General features: G+C 38.7%; 1 protein-coding gene across 1 annotated transcript in view; it reads right to left on the bottom strand.

The window, feature by feature from the left end:
- PCNX2 (pecanex 2) overlaps positions 1–17,353 on the bottom strand; it is a 373,081-nt gene that overhangs the window by 119,927 nt on the left and 235,801 nt on the right. The gene's annotated exons all lie outside the window — the stretch shown is intronic.

Raw genomic sequence — 17,353 nt, 5'->3', positions numbered from 1 at the left:
AGTGGGTAGAGTGCTGGGCCCGGAGTCAGGAAGACCTGAGTTTGAATCTGGCCTCAGACACTTATTAGCTGAGTGACCTTGGGCAAGTCACAACCTCATTTGCCTCAGTTTCCTCATCTATGAAGTGAGTTAGAGAAGGAAATAGCAAACTATTCCAGCATCTTTGCCAAGAAAACTCCCAAATGGGGTCACAAAGAGTCAAACATGACTGAAAATGACTTCAATGGGCAAGGTATTTTGGAGGCTCTGGAGATATAAAAGCAAAAGCAAAAATTGTCCCTGTCTGCCCTCCATGAGTTTGCCAATATCTACCTTGTATTTAACCACTTTGTGAGTGTATATGTATTTTTAACTACTTTTAATGAATTACATTTAACTATATGTTAGTTATATTCATGACACTATTTGCATCTTATAAGGGCAGCTAGGTGATATAGTTGATAGAGTGTAAGGCCTGGAGTCAGGAAGACTTAAGTTCATATCCAACCTCAGACACTTACCAGTTATGTGACCCTGGGCAAGTCACTTAAACCTGCTTCCCTCAGGTTCCTCATCAGTAAAATGAGTTGGAGAAGGACATGGCAAACCATTGTGCTATCTCTACCAAGAAAACCCCAAAAAGGAAGCACGAAGAGTGGGGCATGACAACAACAACAACAATTGAGCTTTATAAGTGTTCATCTCCTCTTAGAATGTAAGTTCATTCTGCTCAGATTTCTTTGTACTTGTAGCATTAGCACCTATCCCAAAGCCTGGCATATAGTTAAGTGGTTAATTAATACTTCATGATTGATTGATAATTGATGATTGATTGTATAGGTAATACAAAATAGATACAAGGTAAAGTAGGGACAGGGAGATATTAATAACAGGGCAAACCAGGAAAGACCTCATGGGGAAGATGGCACTTGAGCTGAGCCTTGAAGAAAATTAGGGATTGTGGGAGAAAAAAAACCGAACAATTAATTCATTGTTAGATATAGTAAAATTATGATCTCCCTCCTTGCTGGGGCTTACCTCGCGCCTTCCTTTTTCCTTTCCCTTGCACTGGATTTGATTATTTAAAGATAGTTCAAAATAGGGTGATAGACTGATCACAATCACCCCTATCTCACATAGGACTTGTTCCCATGCTTGCTGCAAGCTCCAGCCCTGCCATATATCTCTGCTGCTATGGGACAGGGGAGGAGGGGAGCAATCACAGCTGGTGAACAGACATTTCTGGAGGCAGAACTTCCTCCTTTCAAATGAAGCCTTTTAGAGCTAAATCCATATGCAACTTAATCATCACAGAAGCTGTTGAGATTTCTGCGTGTTAATTTCCTTTCATAACTTCAGCTGCTCTTGCCAAGGAAACCAAAATCCAAACCACTGAGTCACGAATTGCAAAGTATTTTAGAAAACCAGGGTAGAACATGGGAGGTGTGATATTTGCTGGGCAAGCCAACACAGAAAAAAAAAAAAAAAACAGGTGAGAGGGAAAAAGAGGAGAGATGGGACCAAGAATGGATAACCTTGTGGAGAATCTGACCAAATCCCTACCAGATGCTCAGCAGTACAGGCTGGAACAGTGAGCATGAAGTCTGTCACAGGAGAGTAACAGAGCACTGATGGATACTGGTTGTTGAGACCTGCTTTGTGGTCATGGATTATGAATCCAGAATGAGAAACTACACTCTTGTCACTTCTGGCTACAGTCAGAAGCTCCACAGGCTCTGTTCATCAATAATGGGAAAGGCAAGTGACAGGTTGTGTTTTCGTTCCCAGGCTTGCTAGTATATGAGAAAACACAATACCACTTATGAAAAAAAAAACACTTGAAATTTTTATTTGGTTCTGTTACATAACACAATGAGATTTTAGAGAAATTCCAGTGACCATAGGCTGTACATAGAATGAGGACTGGGTAGCTAGCTACCCTACTATAGACACTTCTTAACAATGAAAATAGTTCAGGTGCTGGGAAATAGGACCAATGAAGAAATACTCAAAAAGTAAGTGAAGAAACAAAAGGAGTCAGTGAAACATATAAAATTCAAAGAAAGGGGACAGCTAGGTGCCACAGTAGATAGAGCATGGGACTTGGAGTCAGGAGGACCTGAGTTCAAATCTGCCCCCAGATACTAGCTATATGACTCTGAGCAAGTCATTTGACCTCAATTATGTCAAAAACAAAATACATAAAAGGAACAGAAAGTTTGGAAGGGGACATGGGCAAACAGAGCAGTTTGGTTAATTTGCCCTGTTAAAACCATATAAAAGATATATACGGTTTTGTATGTACATTCTCTTTGTTCTCTGAGTATCAAAATGCCCATATTTGTTGGAATTTCTTAAATTCCTAATAATAAAGAAAGGAGGAGGGATGATCCCATCCTTTACTGAAAGGTCAACTTTGTGGTTTGGGGAAGGAAGATTGGATAAAGTGGAGTTGACTAGAGCTTTCTCCAAAACCATGGCCTTACATTTATATGACTTACTCAGATGTCTAGGTTTCATGTAGGAACTTCAGTGAAGAATCAAAGTTTGTGACTAAGGACTAGATCAGTAGAGCTCATATCAGCAGAGCTCATATCAGTAGAGCAGTAGAAGGCTTCTGCTATAAGAAGGACTAGAATATAGTAGGCAATAATTATAAGAATCTTAGGGGATTAATATAAACATATCATGGTCATAAGCCACTGCCTAGCACATTATAAACCTAGACCAATAAAGGTTACTTGGTAGTATGATTAGAAGAAAAGTTGGAGGAGAGAGAAAGGAAGAGAGGAGGGAGGCGTCAGCCCTAGGGATAGGTAGAAAATGAAAAGGGAGAATGGAAGAGGAAAAGGAATATTTTTATTTAAAAGTCTCCTAAGGCAGGGCAGCTAGATGGCACAGTGGTTAAAGCACTGGCCCTGGATTCAGGAGTACCTGAGTTCAAATCCAGCCTCAGACACTTGACACTTACTAGCTGTGTGACCCCGGGCAAGTCACTTAACCCCCATTGCCCCACCAAAAAAAAAAAAAGTCTCCTAAGGGGCAGCTAGGTGGCACAGTGGATAGAGCACTGGCCCTGGATTCAGGAAGAGCTAAGTTCAAATCCAGCCTCAGACACTTAACACTTACTAGCTGTGTGACCCTGGGCAAGTCACTTAACCCCAATTGCCTCAACAAAAATAAATAAATAAACAAACAATCAAACAAATAAACAAATAAATAAATAAAAGTCTCCTAAACACTATACTTTTGCTGACTAGTTTCAGAGTGTTGATATTAAATGACTCCCCAGGCCACTTCTGATTTAATTCTGGGGCCGATTTTGGTCTATTGAAGCCACTCTATATTAGAATAAGGGGAAGGGGGTTAGGGATTCACTTGACCATTTTCTGGTGTCATGTTACATTAGCTAAAAAATCCCGTTCCTCCAAGGTTCACATGATGTATACCTGTCCTTTCAATCTGGGTGGTTAAGTGATTTATGTGAGACTATGCATTCAAAGGCAGACAATTCTGGATGCAGAATCCAGATTCACAGGCTTGAAAGCCCTTGGGGTGGTACAGCAGTCATTATAAATGTCTTTCAATTATCTGTAAGGTTGTCATGTGGTTGAAGCATTGAACTCATTCTGGTTGACCCAAGAAGATAGACCTAGCAACAATGGCCATAAGTAGATAAGCAGTAGATTTTGAATCCATCGAAGGAAGACATTTATGGAATGGGTATTTGAGAAGAGAAGGGAATCCTGGGATTTATAGTCTGGAGGGGCAAGAATTGGTTCTTGGCCCTGAAAGAGATTTGGGACTATGATAATTTTTTTTTTTTTGTGGGGCAACGGGGGTTAAGTGACTTGCCCAGGGTCACACAGCTAGTAAGTTCAAGTGTCTGAGGCCGGATTTGAACTCAGGTACTCCTGAATCCAGGGCCGGTGCTTTATCCACTGTGCCACCTAGCCGCCCTGGACTATGATAATTTTAAAGTCCAAAGGTGGGCTTAAGTCATGCCCAGGAGTTCTTTCTTTTCTGTCTTTCTTTTTCTTTCTTCTTTTTTTTTTTTGAATGCAATCAGGGTTAAGTGACTTGTCCAGGGTCACACAGTTAGTAAGCGTCTGAGTGCCCAGGAGTTCTTAAAGGAATACATGCAATTGTGAGAGACAGACTGAGACACAAAGTGTGGGAATGGTAAAAATTGGGCAGCAGCCCCAATCCTTGCTTAGAAATTAATGAACCAGGGCAGCTAGGTGGCGCAGTGGATAAAGCACCAGCCCTGGATTCAGGAGTACTTGAGTTCAAATTCGACCTTGGACACTTGATACTTACTAGCTGTGTGACCCTGGGCAAGTCACTTAACCCCCACTGCCCTGCAAAAAAAAAAAAAAAGAAATTAATGAACCAAACTAGAAAACCTTGCTGGCACAGGGGCAAAAACTGAAAGAAGTGAAAAGGAGAAAATGGAAGAAGGTCTGAGCTGCAAAAAAAGAAGGGACAGATCACAATGGGTCAAAGGGACTTGCAAGCAGCTCAGAACAGGTGATTTGGGTAGGAGCTATTAGTTTTATTGATTTCTTCAACAACTGAGCAAAGTTCTCCCAAAAGGTCTGATCTTTTCTCAGCTTTCCACGTGCATGCCTGTCGAATAACAGACATTGTAACATAGACAGCTTTCTTCTTTTACATAAACATTTCCTATATCTTCATTTTTCTTCAAACAAAAAGAGCACATGAATTAACTAGAAATAGACAAAAATGAGGTCAGAGAGCTGAATCTCTGTCCAAATGTTAAGGATTTTCCTAACTGGGGGCCATGAGCTACTCTGTACTATATGGCTTGTATAAAGTCCATAAAATAGCAGAGAAAGGGGTTTCATGGGACTGAGGGTGATTATATTGCTTATAGGCTAAGGGTCAGCTAACTTTTGTTAACAGGATGTGCCTAATTACATCTCATGACTAATAGGAGAATGAAAAGGGAGGCAAAGTTTAGAAAGGGCAGATGACTTCTAGGTATGATTCTGCTCTGTTGCTTCTAGAAGGGAGGATAGAGCAAAAAAAGATTCAATGAGTGACTCCTGTAGGATCATCCCCTAGTGTTATAATTAAGAGCTATCCCAGACTAGAATGTTTGATGAGATAGTAAGTGGCCCTCTCATTAGCAATCTCTAAGTGAGAACAGTGTCTCAAGATCTGGTAGAAGAGATTCCTATACAGAAATGGGCTGATTCATTCCAACTCTTAGGTTCTATAAAACTCCTGACTGCCACTCCAATGCTGCATTTATTAAGCAAATAAGATCCTTTCAGAAACGTTATTCTATCCCCACCACCATTTATCAGTAGAGTAGAAAATTAATCTGAAAACCAGAAGTCATATTATTAAACAAGATATGTAGAAACCTGGATTTTAGGCAACTGTCAGAAGTGGGGTTGTATAATATTAACTTGTTCATCTATGCCTAAACATACTTTACCATGGGCCTTTGTGATTCACCTCTGGAGATACAATAAAAACTTGCTGTTAACATGTTGTTCTTTAAGTGTCAAGGACTAACTTTAGTCAAGATGACTCATGTTTAGATGAAAACTGAAGTCAGAAACCATAAAGCTAAAGTTTGCTTTATAAAACATATAGCCCCCAAAGGTCATTAAAATGAGTCATAAGTTTTTAAATGTTTCCATCATTGAGTTTTTAATGTATAGAGTATCCTGGGAGGGTTTGAAGCCACCTTCAGAGAACACCAATAAGTAGGTTAGGCATAACAGCTACAATCAGACAAGCAGCCCCAGGGAACGCTTCATCTGCAAGTTTAAGGTTCTAACAAGTTAAACTTTTCTGTGTTATGATTAAATGAATCTATTATAATTAATTTTTGCTTAGCACGGCAACTTGTATTTAAACATAAGCAGCAACAGCAATCAGACATCGAGGGGACTGAGCATGGGGAGTCTCCTGCTCTAATTGCAGTTAAGCCCTGGGGTACCTTGATGTCTCAGGCAAGTCACTCAGTCTTTGCCTTGGTTTGTCCTTTAGGAATAGGAGGAACCAAATACTGATTATGCCTTGTTTTTTTTTTTTTTTAAGTTACAACAACAAAAAGTTTAACATAGAGAAGTCTGTCTTGTGCTCATAGCCATAGCAGAAACCAGGTTTTCTGAAATCTTCTTATTCTTCTTATATTTTATTTATATCTTTATAGATCTCATTAAGGTCCCCAATATAGTTTTTCTAGGTAAGGGATATTTTTATGGGGCTCACTGGATAGAATGCTGGGTTTTTGTCAAGGGAACTAATCAAGGGAACTAATGAAAAAAATGCAGAGGAAGGTGTGCTAGCTGTACCAAATCTGAAGCCATACTATAAAGCAGCAATCATCAAAACTATTTGTACTGGCTAAGAAATAGAGTTGTGGATCAATGGAATAGGTTAGGCACAGGAGACAGTTGTAAATGATTATAGTAATCTACTGTTTGATAAACCCAAAGACTCCAGCTTCTGGGATAGGAACTCAGTATTTGACAAAAACTGCTGGGAAAACAGGAAGATAGTATGGCAGAAACTAGGCATAGACCAACATCTTACACCATATACTAAAATAAGGTCAAAATGGGTACATGATTTAGACATAAGGGGTGATACCATAGGTAAATCAGGAGAAGAAGGAATAGTTTACCTCTCAGATCTATGGAGAGGAGAACAATTTATGACCAAACAAGAGATAGAGAATATTATAAAATGCAAAATGGATGATTTTGATTAAATTTTTTAAAAAGTTTTTGTACAAACAGTAGCAATGCAGCCAAAATTAGAAGGGAAGCAGAAAACTGGGAAAGAATTTTTACAGCCTGTGTTTCTAAGGCCAGATTTCTAAAATATGTAGGAAACTAATGAAATTTATAAGAATGAAAGTTATTCACCAATCGAGAAGTGGTCAAAGGATATGAATAGACAGTTTTTAGATGAAGAAATAAAAAAATCTATTGTCATATAAAAATGCACTAAATCACTATTGATTAGAGAAATGCAAATGAAAAACAACTCTGAGGTACCACCTCACACCTATCAGATTGGCTAATATGACCAAAAAGGAAAATAATAAATATTGGAGATGCTGTGGTAAAATTGGAACACTAATGCATTGTTGGTGGAGTTGTGAACTGACCCAACCATTCTAGAAGGTAATTAGGAACTTGTGGATTGTATGTATATAACCTATATCAGATTGTTTTCGGTCTTGAGAAGAGGGGAGGGGAGGGAGGGATGGAGAGATAAAAATTTGGAATTAAAAATCTTATGAAAACAAATGTTGAAAACTCTCTTTACATGTAATTGGAAAATGACAAAATACTTTTATGATTAAAAAAAGAATGCTGGGATTTTGAAGATAAGAACACCTGAATTTGAATCCTACCTCAGACATTTTACTGGCTATATGACCCTGGGCAAATCACTTAACTTTTCTAAGCTTCACTTTACTTATCTGTGAAATGGGGACAATAGCAGCACCTATTTCACCAGCTTGCTGTGAGGATTAAAGGAGGTAACAGATCTAAAGAGCTTTGCAAACCGTAAAGCACTATATAAATGTTAGATATTATTCTTCGTGATCGAATACTAACTAAGTGATCAGTACATCAAGCTGTGACTGCAAGCCAGAAGAGGAAAAGAAATAATATTTTACAACTTATAATTGAAGTCTACCTGAGAATATCAGAAATGCTGAATTCTTCAGTTGCTGAAATGTATGAGCCTCCCCCCCTGCCCAGTTTTGAAATAAAGAAACTCAAGATTATCAACTGAGTCAATTGCCAAAGGACTAGAATTAGATTCTTCAGAATCCCATTTCAATGTTCTTCCCACAGCACAACAACTAAATATGGCATAGTCAGTCATCAATAAGCATTTATTAAGCTCTTACTGTCTGAAGCATGGTCATAACTATGGTCTTCTGGTATACTGTAAGGACCAACTAGCCTGGAATGAAGGGATCAAGAATGACAGAATCACAGAATTTGAGCACCGGAAAGAATCTTGGTGACCATCTTCTGCAACCATATATGAAAGGAATCCCTAAGAGCATACCCAAGAAGTGAAATGGCTATCTTGTGCTTTGTTGCATGAAGAAAGAAGGGGGAGACTCATCTCTCAGGGCAGCCCATTCTACTTCTGGACAGCTCTAATTGTGAGTAAGTTTTTTCCCTTCATTGAGTCTAAACTTACTTTTTTTTTTTGTTAATAATTTCTACTCATTTGGTAACTTCTACTCTTATCCTGCACCCAAATTGAACTGGTCAAATTCCTCCAACAAGTGAAGACAGCCTTTCAAATACATTACAGAAATGTAATGTTTTCACCCTCCTCCCCCAAGTCTTCTCATCTACATGATAAATACACCTACTTCCTTCAGTTGAGTGGTGTCATTCTTATTCAAATGAGGTAACAGCACTTTGCAAACTTTAAAGTATTATATAAATGCTAGCAATGATTATTATATTATTCTTATTGATTGCAGGCTTCAGGGCTGTGCTAAATACTTGAGAAGTTGCCTGGGCCTGAAAATAGTAACATGTCCAACAAATTTGGATTGCAGCAAAACAAATCAAAGACATCACCCATAGGCTCACCATTGAAAGGGCTATTAGTTAGGTACTCACTTCAGTTACACCTGAGTTTATCACTAACCCCAGCAAGAGAAGCTTCTAACACAAGGGACAGATGTAGCAGGGCCTGGTTATTACATGCTTTGCTACATAGCACTAAAGTTAGTCCTTATTAGACTTCCACAGTGTTTTCATCTTTTAGAAGGGAGCACTGATTTTTAGACTTTCTTTGTATGTGTTCTAGAGAAGTCAAGCCATTAAAAACAAAACAAAAAACAAAACAAAAACAAAACCTGAGAACTTTAAATTCATAGAATGATGAGGAGGAAGGAGTCTATGTAAGGGAGGGTACTGAGACTTAGGGAATGATGATGATGATGATGATACAACCATGACTTACACATTGTGTGCTCCAGAACTACTTGACTCTGGAAGGCCTTTTTTCAACGAGAGGGTTTCAGGAAGACTTTTTGCCAGACAACCCACTATCTGTAGAATGGCAGTAGTGGTCACACCGGGACAGCTCCATTATAGCACCACAATGAGTTCCAGTGGCATAGTTCACAAGGACGGTATTGTATCAAGTACCATTTTTTTTTTTGGCCTTTTTTGTTTTGTTTTATTCCAAACCTATGATTTCATTGGTCTCAGAAGCTATCTGTGGGGAAATGCCCTCCATCAATGCAGACCAGCAACCTATCTGTAGCTTAAGAGTCTTGGGCAGGGGCAGCTAGGTGGCACGGTGGATAGAGCAACAGCTCTGGAGGCAAGAGGACCTGAGTTCAAATCCGGCCTCAGAAACTTGACCCTTACTAGCTGTGTGACCCTAACCAAGTCACTTAACCCTCACTGACCCACCAAAAAAAAGTCTTGGGGGCACTGCAAGGTTATATAGCTGCCCATGGTCATGTAGCCAGTACACATGAGAGACAAATCTTGAATTCAGGAGTTCTAGACTCTAAAATTGGTACAATATCCATGATGCCATGCAGTCACCTCACAATGTAATTGTGTATAAAAAATAACCAGATTGTTAGCTTATGATCAACTCTCAACAACACTATTAGAAAGATGATAGAAAGATGAGGCAGCCAGTTGGCTTAGGGTACAGAGCCCTGAATCTGGAGTCAGAAAGGCTTGAGTTCAAAACTAGCCTCAGATACTTACTAGCTTTGTGACCCTGGCCAAGTCACTTAACATCTGATGGTCTCAGTTTCCTCAACTGTAAAACAGGGATAATAATAGCATTTTCCCTCCTAGGGTTTTTCTGAGGATCAAATGAAATAATATTTGTAAAGTACCTAGCACATAGTAGGCACTATACGAATTTTTATTTTTTTCCCTCCCATCTTGGAAAGAAAAAAAATCTGTTGCTATTCTACATAGAAATCCATAAGTAATTCATGACCATTAATAATTTTATTAATGTGGATGATTCTTCTGTTGATGTAGATTGCAGTCCTGTTGTGCTTTAGTATAAATTGCTGTGACTGTAAAAAAAAAAGTCCATCACCTGGAAGCCAAGACTTGCTGATGAGCTTTTCCATATCTGGCTGCAAAGGTCTTTGGACAACTGATACAGAGTCCACCCCTCAACCTGTATTCCAAGTCTTTCCAAGTTGGTAGGAACTACTGGAGATAGTACTCCATTAGGATAGTCTTAAAGAACTCATGTCCTCTATGACTCTCCATGTTCCTCATGACTTCCTTACCATATTACATCTCTGTAGCAAATGCTTCTGCTAATATTGCAAATTACTAATATAACTCATAAAAATAGAATTGGGCAATATAATCAGGTTAAGTGACTTGACCAATTTCACAGAGTCAGTACACGTAAGAAGCAGGAATTAGATAAACAAGTCTTTCTGACTCTGAGGTTGACTTTCTATCCACAATGCTTTGCTACCTCTTACCTTACACATAAATGTTGCATAATAAATTCTGGAAGAATGAAGGTCCTGAAGGCAGGAACTTTTGTATGCATATCCATGGTGCCTGGTATATATTAAGTACTTAATAAATGCTTATGGACTGATAATCAGTGGAATTGATAGACATTTTGAAGAAAAGGAATACTTCAAACCATCTCAGCAAGTGTATTTTCTTTTGCTTTTTGAATTTATTTTGTGAATTGCACTAAAACCAATAATCAGATCAATCTGAGAAGTTCCTTTCTGCAAATTTCCAATTTACAAAAAAGCTACTGCTCCCCAAAGGATCTTTAGAACCCATTCCATAAAGGTCATCTGTACTTCTATAGTATACAACTTCAAATAAATCAACATGTCACAAGGATGCTGTTCTTACAAACTTGTAATGCAGTCACGGTCCTAGGTCTTACCATGACATACCCCTTCTCGAAATGCTTCCATGCTTTCCTGTTGCCTCTAGGATAAAATACACATGCTTTTGTTGGTGCTTAAAACCCTTTAAAACCTGGCTACAGGTTTCAGGATTGACACATTATTATTATTATTATTATTATTATTATTATTATTATTATTATTACCTTATCTCCAGATGCCTCCTTCTCATATTCTACATTCCGACCAAATGGGATTGCTTTCTGCTTCCCCTAATGGTATTCGGTCTCCCAGTCTCAGTGTACAGTCTCTCTACCTGCTATCTTGAATTACTAGCTCCATTCAAAGCTCAAACCAATTGCCTCCTCCTACAAAATCCCTTGGCTGATTCAAGTTGTTACATTCCCCTCAGTTACCCGCCCCCCCCAAGATACTTTGTATTTATTTGGTGCATTACAGAGGTAGGTGATGAAATGGGTAGAGCACTGGGCCTGGAATCAGGAAGACCTCAGCTCAAATTCAGCCTTGCACACTTTACTGTGTGATCCTAGGCAAGTCAGTTAACTTTTTTGCCTTAGTTTCCTTTACTGCAAACTGGGAGGTAATAATAGTTCCTACCTCCCAGGTTTGTTATGAAGATCAAATGACATAATATTTGTAAATAGCTTAGCATAGGGTATGGCATATAGTAGGTATTTAATAAATATTTGTTTCTTCTCTCTGCCTCCTCCCCCCTATATTTTGTATTTAATGATCTGTAAACTTGCTGGCTTTCCCCCACCAGAATATCAGTTCTTTGGAGGCAGGGTCTTTTCATTTTTGTTTTTATATTCCCTCATTATTGCAGAGTTCTTGACATGCAGAAGAAACTTAATGAATGCTTGTTGTATTAAGTTGAGGACTTTAAACGGTGACATCAGACTATCCTTTTTTTTAAAATGTTCTTCCATTGTGTGAACACAGGCATAAGAAGTAAGAAACAGTGGATGGCAGAAAAGATTTCTGAATCCCAAAGGTCCACGAATATAATCAATGTAGAGAAAGATCTACAGAAGCCCTCCCTTGTTCCAGAACAGTTGTGTTTGCAGCAATGACACATTTAAAACCCAAGAACACAAGATGTGATGGAAATAGCGACACCTTTATAGTAAACAGTGCCACCAGCCATTATAACATTCTGTTGTCATACTTTAAATAGAAAATCCATTTCAGATCAGCTGTGAACAGATTTTATACAGCTTTTATTTTCCTCTCCTTAGACAGTTTGAGTACTCTGTTTTTATGATGCATGTCTCACTCTTAATGTTTGCCTCCCAAGCTCTTAAATCCTGGCCCTATTAAAACACAATAAAAAAAATCACAAGTTACAGCATGATTATTATACACAGAGAGGAACAAGTAAGAGTGGTAGATATCTGGTATTTTCAACTCTATTAAATAAATGTATCAAGCATTTATTGAGCACCTACTATTTATCAGACACTTTGCTCAGCACTGGAAAAATACAAATGGAAAAATTAAAAAGCCTTTGCCCTTCATTGAGTTTATATTGTCTTTGAATTTATTATGCAACATTTATGTGGAAGGTGATGGGCAACATGAGATAGGGGATAGAGGACTAGTCATGGAGTTGGAAATATACTAGCTTTGTGACCAACCACGAATGAATCACCTAACCTCAGAGAGCCCCAGGTAAGGGATCAATGACCACAAATTACCCATAAGTAGCCAATCTACATTGATGAAAGGAGTTGTCACATCAGGAGCTTCCCATGTGGATGAAATCACAGGTCTGAACCTTCCCTCCCTACCCTGGTTGTTGTCCTTCATTCTCAAAGAGGACCAAATGACATCATTATGTTGAGGTCAAGGTACAGCATTTCTGACTGTGCCTTATATGAGCCAGGAAAACCCTACCACAGGTCAAGTAAAAATAGTCCAGATGAAGATTTAGAGTGGAGATGTCACCAAACTTGTACACCTCACGTTTCTCCCTACTCTAACGAAAAATATAAAGCATTTCCCCCCTGTAGAAAGCATTAGAATGAGAATAAAGAAAACTTCAGTAGAGTCATCATTTTAGATCAACTCTAAGAATGCCTCCAGTTCCTCATATTTCAAAGTAACCTATTTCAAAAACATCTTTTCAAGTTAGACACAGATACATAGATAAGACTTATGGCTTATGTACACAGTCGACATGCTTTGTATAAATATGCAAAACATCTTGAAGGAAGCTTTCCCATGAGCACTGAGATGGCCCAGTTAAATATCGCATTTGCTTACTGATGCATTTTAACTTGTGCTCTAAATGAGACATAAAGAAATTGAATTAATGTTGTGCCATTTTTCTGAAAGACCTCAAAATATTCTCACAATAGTGGCAAATGCATTAAGTACTAGTTTAGGCAATGGATGTCCAAAGATGGAAAAAAAAAGACACTTCCCCTGCCTTCAAGAAGTTTGCAATTTAACGGAAGTGTACAATGTGTATATAGATAATTATGCTACAAGTTAAACAGTGATGAGGGCAATGAAAGATCCAAAGTGCCCTAGGAATATTTGAGGAGGGGGAAGAGAAATCTTTCAGGCAGCACCTGTGGCAGGGAGAATCTCTTGTAATATATCATTTCCGGTCTATGTGGTTTAGGTCCCATGTTGACTTTTTCTTCCTGCCCTAGACTTCTTGCTTTTGGTCTTTGAGAGTAATATCCACTAGGGCTCATTTTTACTCCCTGCTGCTAGGCTAAGCAACAGAAAGGGTCCTTTGTTCTATTTCCCAAAGATTCAGATAGCAGGGCTTGGCAAGTCTTGGCCAAGTGCAATGGGACAACTCAGTACTGAGAAGAGGGGAGTGATGAACTGAAGTGGTTGAAAACTGAGAGATGGGGGGGACAAGAGACAACTGAGAACTAAGGGTTATTTGTGGGGATGAACAGAATGAGAAATGAGAGAGTCAGCTGGGTGTTAGAAGCAAGGGACAGGGGCAGCTAGGTGGCATAGTGGATAGAGCACCAGCCCTGGAGTCAGGAGTACCTGAGTTTAAATCCGGCCTCAGACACTTAACACTTACTAGTTGTGTGACTCTGGGCAAGTCACTTAAACCCCAATTGCCTCACTAAAAAAAAGAAGAAGAAGAAGAAGAAGAAGAAGAAGAAGAAGAAGAAGAAGAAGAAGAAGAAGAAGAAGCAGAAGAAGCAGAAGCAGAAGCAGAAGCAGCAGCAAAGGACAAAGGGGGAGTTCCAATTGACTCTCTGACGTTTTATGACCAAGTTGACGTTATTTGGAATACAGGGACATTTAACAAGCATAAAAGTAGTTTATGAAACACTTAGCTGAGGCAGGGCTGTTTTAGAACATTGGCCTTTGTGGAAAGAAGCAGTTTCATGAAATATTCCATTTGATATGAAATGCTCCTAAGTGGGGCTCAAAGAAGAGGACAATAAAAGAGTTAACAGTGGCAGGCTCCAAGGATATGACCCAATTCATCGCCAGGATTTCAATAAGCAAAAGCAACTAACTAATGATGTAATTCTGGAAGCCTGAAAGCACATGTCAGGCTTAGACTAATACCAGAAATGTGAAGAGAAATTCCCATCAGAATTTTGACAGCCAGTAGCAGGTAGATTCATAAGACCTAAGAGTTTGGCTAAGAAAATGTTTGAGGCTTATCCCAACAAAGACAGTAGTTTGGGTCCCATGAAGTGAATGTTTAGGCTTCAATGAGGATACAAGTTGAGTTGGGGATTGGCTTTCCAGGAAGAAGGTGGAAAATCTCACTACAGAAATCCTGGTTCTCTTCCTGCTTTTAAGAAAGCTCCCTGGTGCTTGTGGCAGTATGAAGCCAAATGGGGAACCAGACTGGGAAGGGAGTAAGCTGTCTGCCGCAGGGCAACTATGCTCTCATGACCAAGGCAGTTGGCATGTCAGAAAGAACACTGGATCTGAAGGTAAAGGATCTGATTTTAAATCCTCTCCCCCATCACTTAAATAGTCATCACTTAACTCTGAACCTCAGCTTCCTCGTCTGTAAAATGGGAGGGATTTGAACTAAATGACCTCTAAGGTCTCTTCCAGTTCTAAATCTATGATTCTATGACTTCAAACATTCAAGGATATAGGGATGGCTTGAGGGAAAGGGGAATGATTGAAGGAGACTGAGAAGAAATAGGGGAAGGACAGGAATTCCAATTTTAAAAAGTTATTTGTGAAGTGCAGTTTGGAAAAAAAATAAAACCAAGAGGGAAAATACAAAGGATTGGATAATGCAGTGATAAGAGCACCCAGCAGGGGTAAGACTACTTAGGCAAATTAGCATGGTGTTAATGAAGGGAAATTTAGCAATCCTTGGTTCTTTGATTAGCGGATCTTATGCAGTAAGATAGGTTCAGACCCCTCAGAGAACATGACAACCAGAAAATATTAGGTGAGTTCATACTTTTTAATCACTAATTAGTGTATCCATCCATGCACATAAAGTCACCACTACACATTGAAATTGTCTAATATACCAAGAGATGATGAGGCACGAAGTCCCCTAACTCTTGAGTATCTGGAAATTAATGTTGTCCTTGCCCAGGAAAGATGTCAGGAGATGAATTAGGGGGGTATAGAAGGTTGGACTTCACCTGCAAATTCTTTGAAACTGAGTAATGGAGGGAACAATCTTAAGGGAAATAGAAGATATGAAAATAATTAAAGAATGTATTTTCAGCTACCTGTCCAATTACCTACCATAGTGAAATGGTGAATAACATTTCTCTCTTTCACACACACACACACACACACATTTCCTTCTACCTTTTATTCCCTTTATTTCTAAAAAAATTTCTATCTCCATTTCATTACTTCCCCCCACCTCCACCCAATCTCTCTTCATTTCCTGTTTAGTGAGTGTAGATTTTCTACATCCTCTATTCCAGGCCCTTTTTCCTCCCAAAGGCCCTTTATTATGATTTCTGTTGGTTAGATTGCTGCACTGGTGCAGGGAGAGAGAGATTCTCTTTCCATGTAACATTACAAGGCCTATCAATCTCTCCATATGGCTTCTATCACCAAAGTTTCCCACTGCTTTGACCCATATACCATTTTAGCAAGCAGGAAAATGAAATAATGCTAACAAATTCAGCTATGAGCCAACTTTCTTCTTCTCTTTGATTCTGCCTTATAATTCCCCCTGCTCCACCCTTCTGCATAACCTCTTCACTCCCCTTGGTTTACAATTACATTTATCTGGTAATCATAAGCAATAAGATGTTCCAATAAGGGGATTTTCCAGATAATTGGCTTATTTCCGTGTCAAAACTTTTATTTTAACCCTAGTACAAGGAAATCATAACACATACTCAAATTCTAGAATCTGTAGGCATATGCATTTTGCTTTTTAAAATATTTTTATGATATTAAAAACCACCAACTAAAACAGGAATTCTTAACTTTTTCTTTTTGTCATGGATACCTTTGCCGGTCTGATGAAGCCTATGAACCTCTTCTCAGAAAACAACAACAACAACAACAACAAACTTTTAAAATTTATAAGATAAAATACATAGAATTACAAAGGAGACAAATTATACTGAAATAAAGTTATCAAAACATTTTCAAAAACAAATTCACATATTCCAGGTTAAAAATTTCAATTATTCAGAGGTCATTTTTCTAGATAGCGTCCAGCTAGGTGGAACATATCTAGGAAGTAGGGAGTAAACGAAAAGGGAAGTGGTTGCCTGGCAGCCAATGTAGAAAAGCCTCACAACTGTACCCATGCATGAATCCTAGCTCAGTTCCTATTTATTCTCACTTTACACATCCTTTTAACAACCTAGGTGATATAAAGGGCAAGTTTATGTTTGTCATATAAACTTTTCCCCTCCTAAACTCTTCTAAAAGATATGTGGTAATAGAATTTCATAGTTTCATGCTCAGTCTTGTCTTTTCTACTATTGTATATGAAAGTGCTTATTTTAGTTCAGGGATTTTTAACCTGGAATGTGTGAATTTGTTTTTTGAAAGTATTTTGATAACTCTATTTCAGTATAATTTGTCTCCTTTGTAATTCTATGTATTTTATCTTATAAACTTTAAAAGTTTGTTGTTGGGCGGCTAGGTGGCGCAGTGGATAGAGTACCGGCCCTGGAGTCAGGAGTACCTGAGTTCAAATCCGCCCTCAAACACTTAACACTTACTAGCTGTGTGACCCTGGGCAAGTCACTTAACCCCAATTGCCTCACTAAAAAAAAGAAAAGAAAAGAAAAGAAAAGTTTGTTGTTGTTGTTGTTTTCTGAGAAGAGGTTCATAGGCTTCACCAGTCTGGCAAAGGTGTCCATGACAAAAAGAAAAAGTTAAGAATCCCTGTTTTAGTTGTATCAGGCATTGGAGGCTAAGTAATGGGAAGTTAGAGGAGATGGATTTCTGCAAAGCAGACTCAATACCCAAAAAAAGAATTTAAATAAGCTCCCTAGGAGGTGAAAGCCA

This window comes from Dromiciops gliroides, chromosome 4 (assembly GCF_019393635.1).
Source record: "Dromiciops gliroides isolate mDroGli1 chromosome 4, mDroGli1.pri, whole genome shotgun sequence".
Taxonomy (NCBI): domain Eukaryota; kingdom Metazoa; phylum Chordata; class Mammalia; order Microbiotheria; family Microbiotheriidae; genus Dromiciops; species Dromiciops gliroides.
The sequence above is the reverse complement of the archived record's forward strand: the minus strand, read 5'-3'. Positions and strand labels throughout refer to the sequence as shown.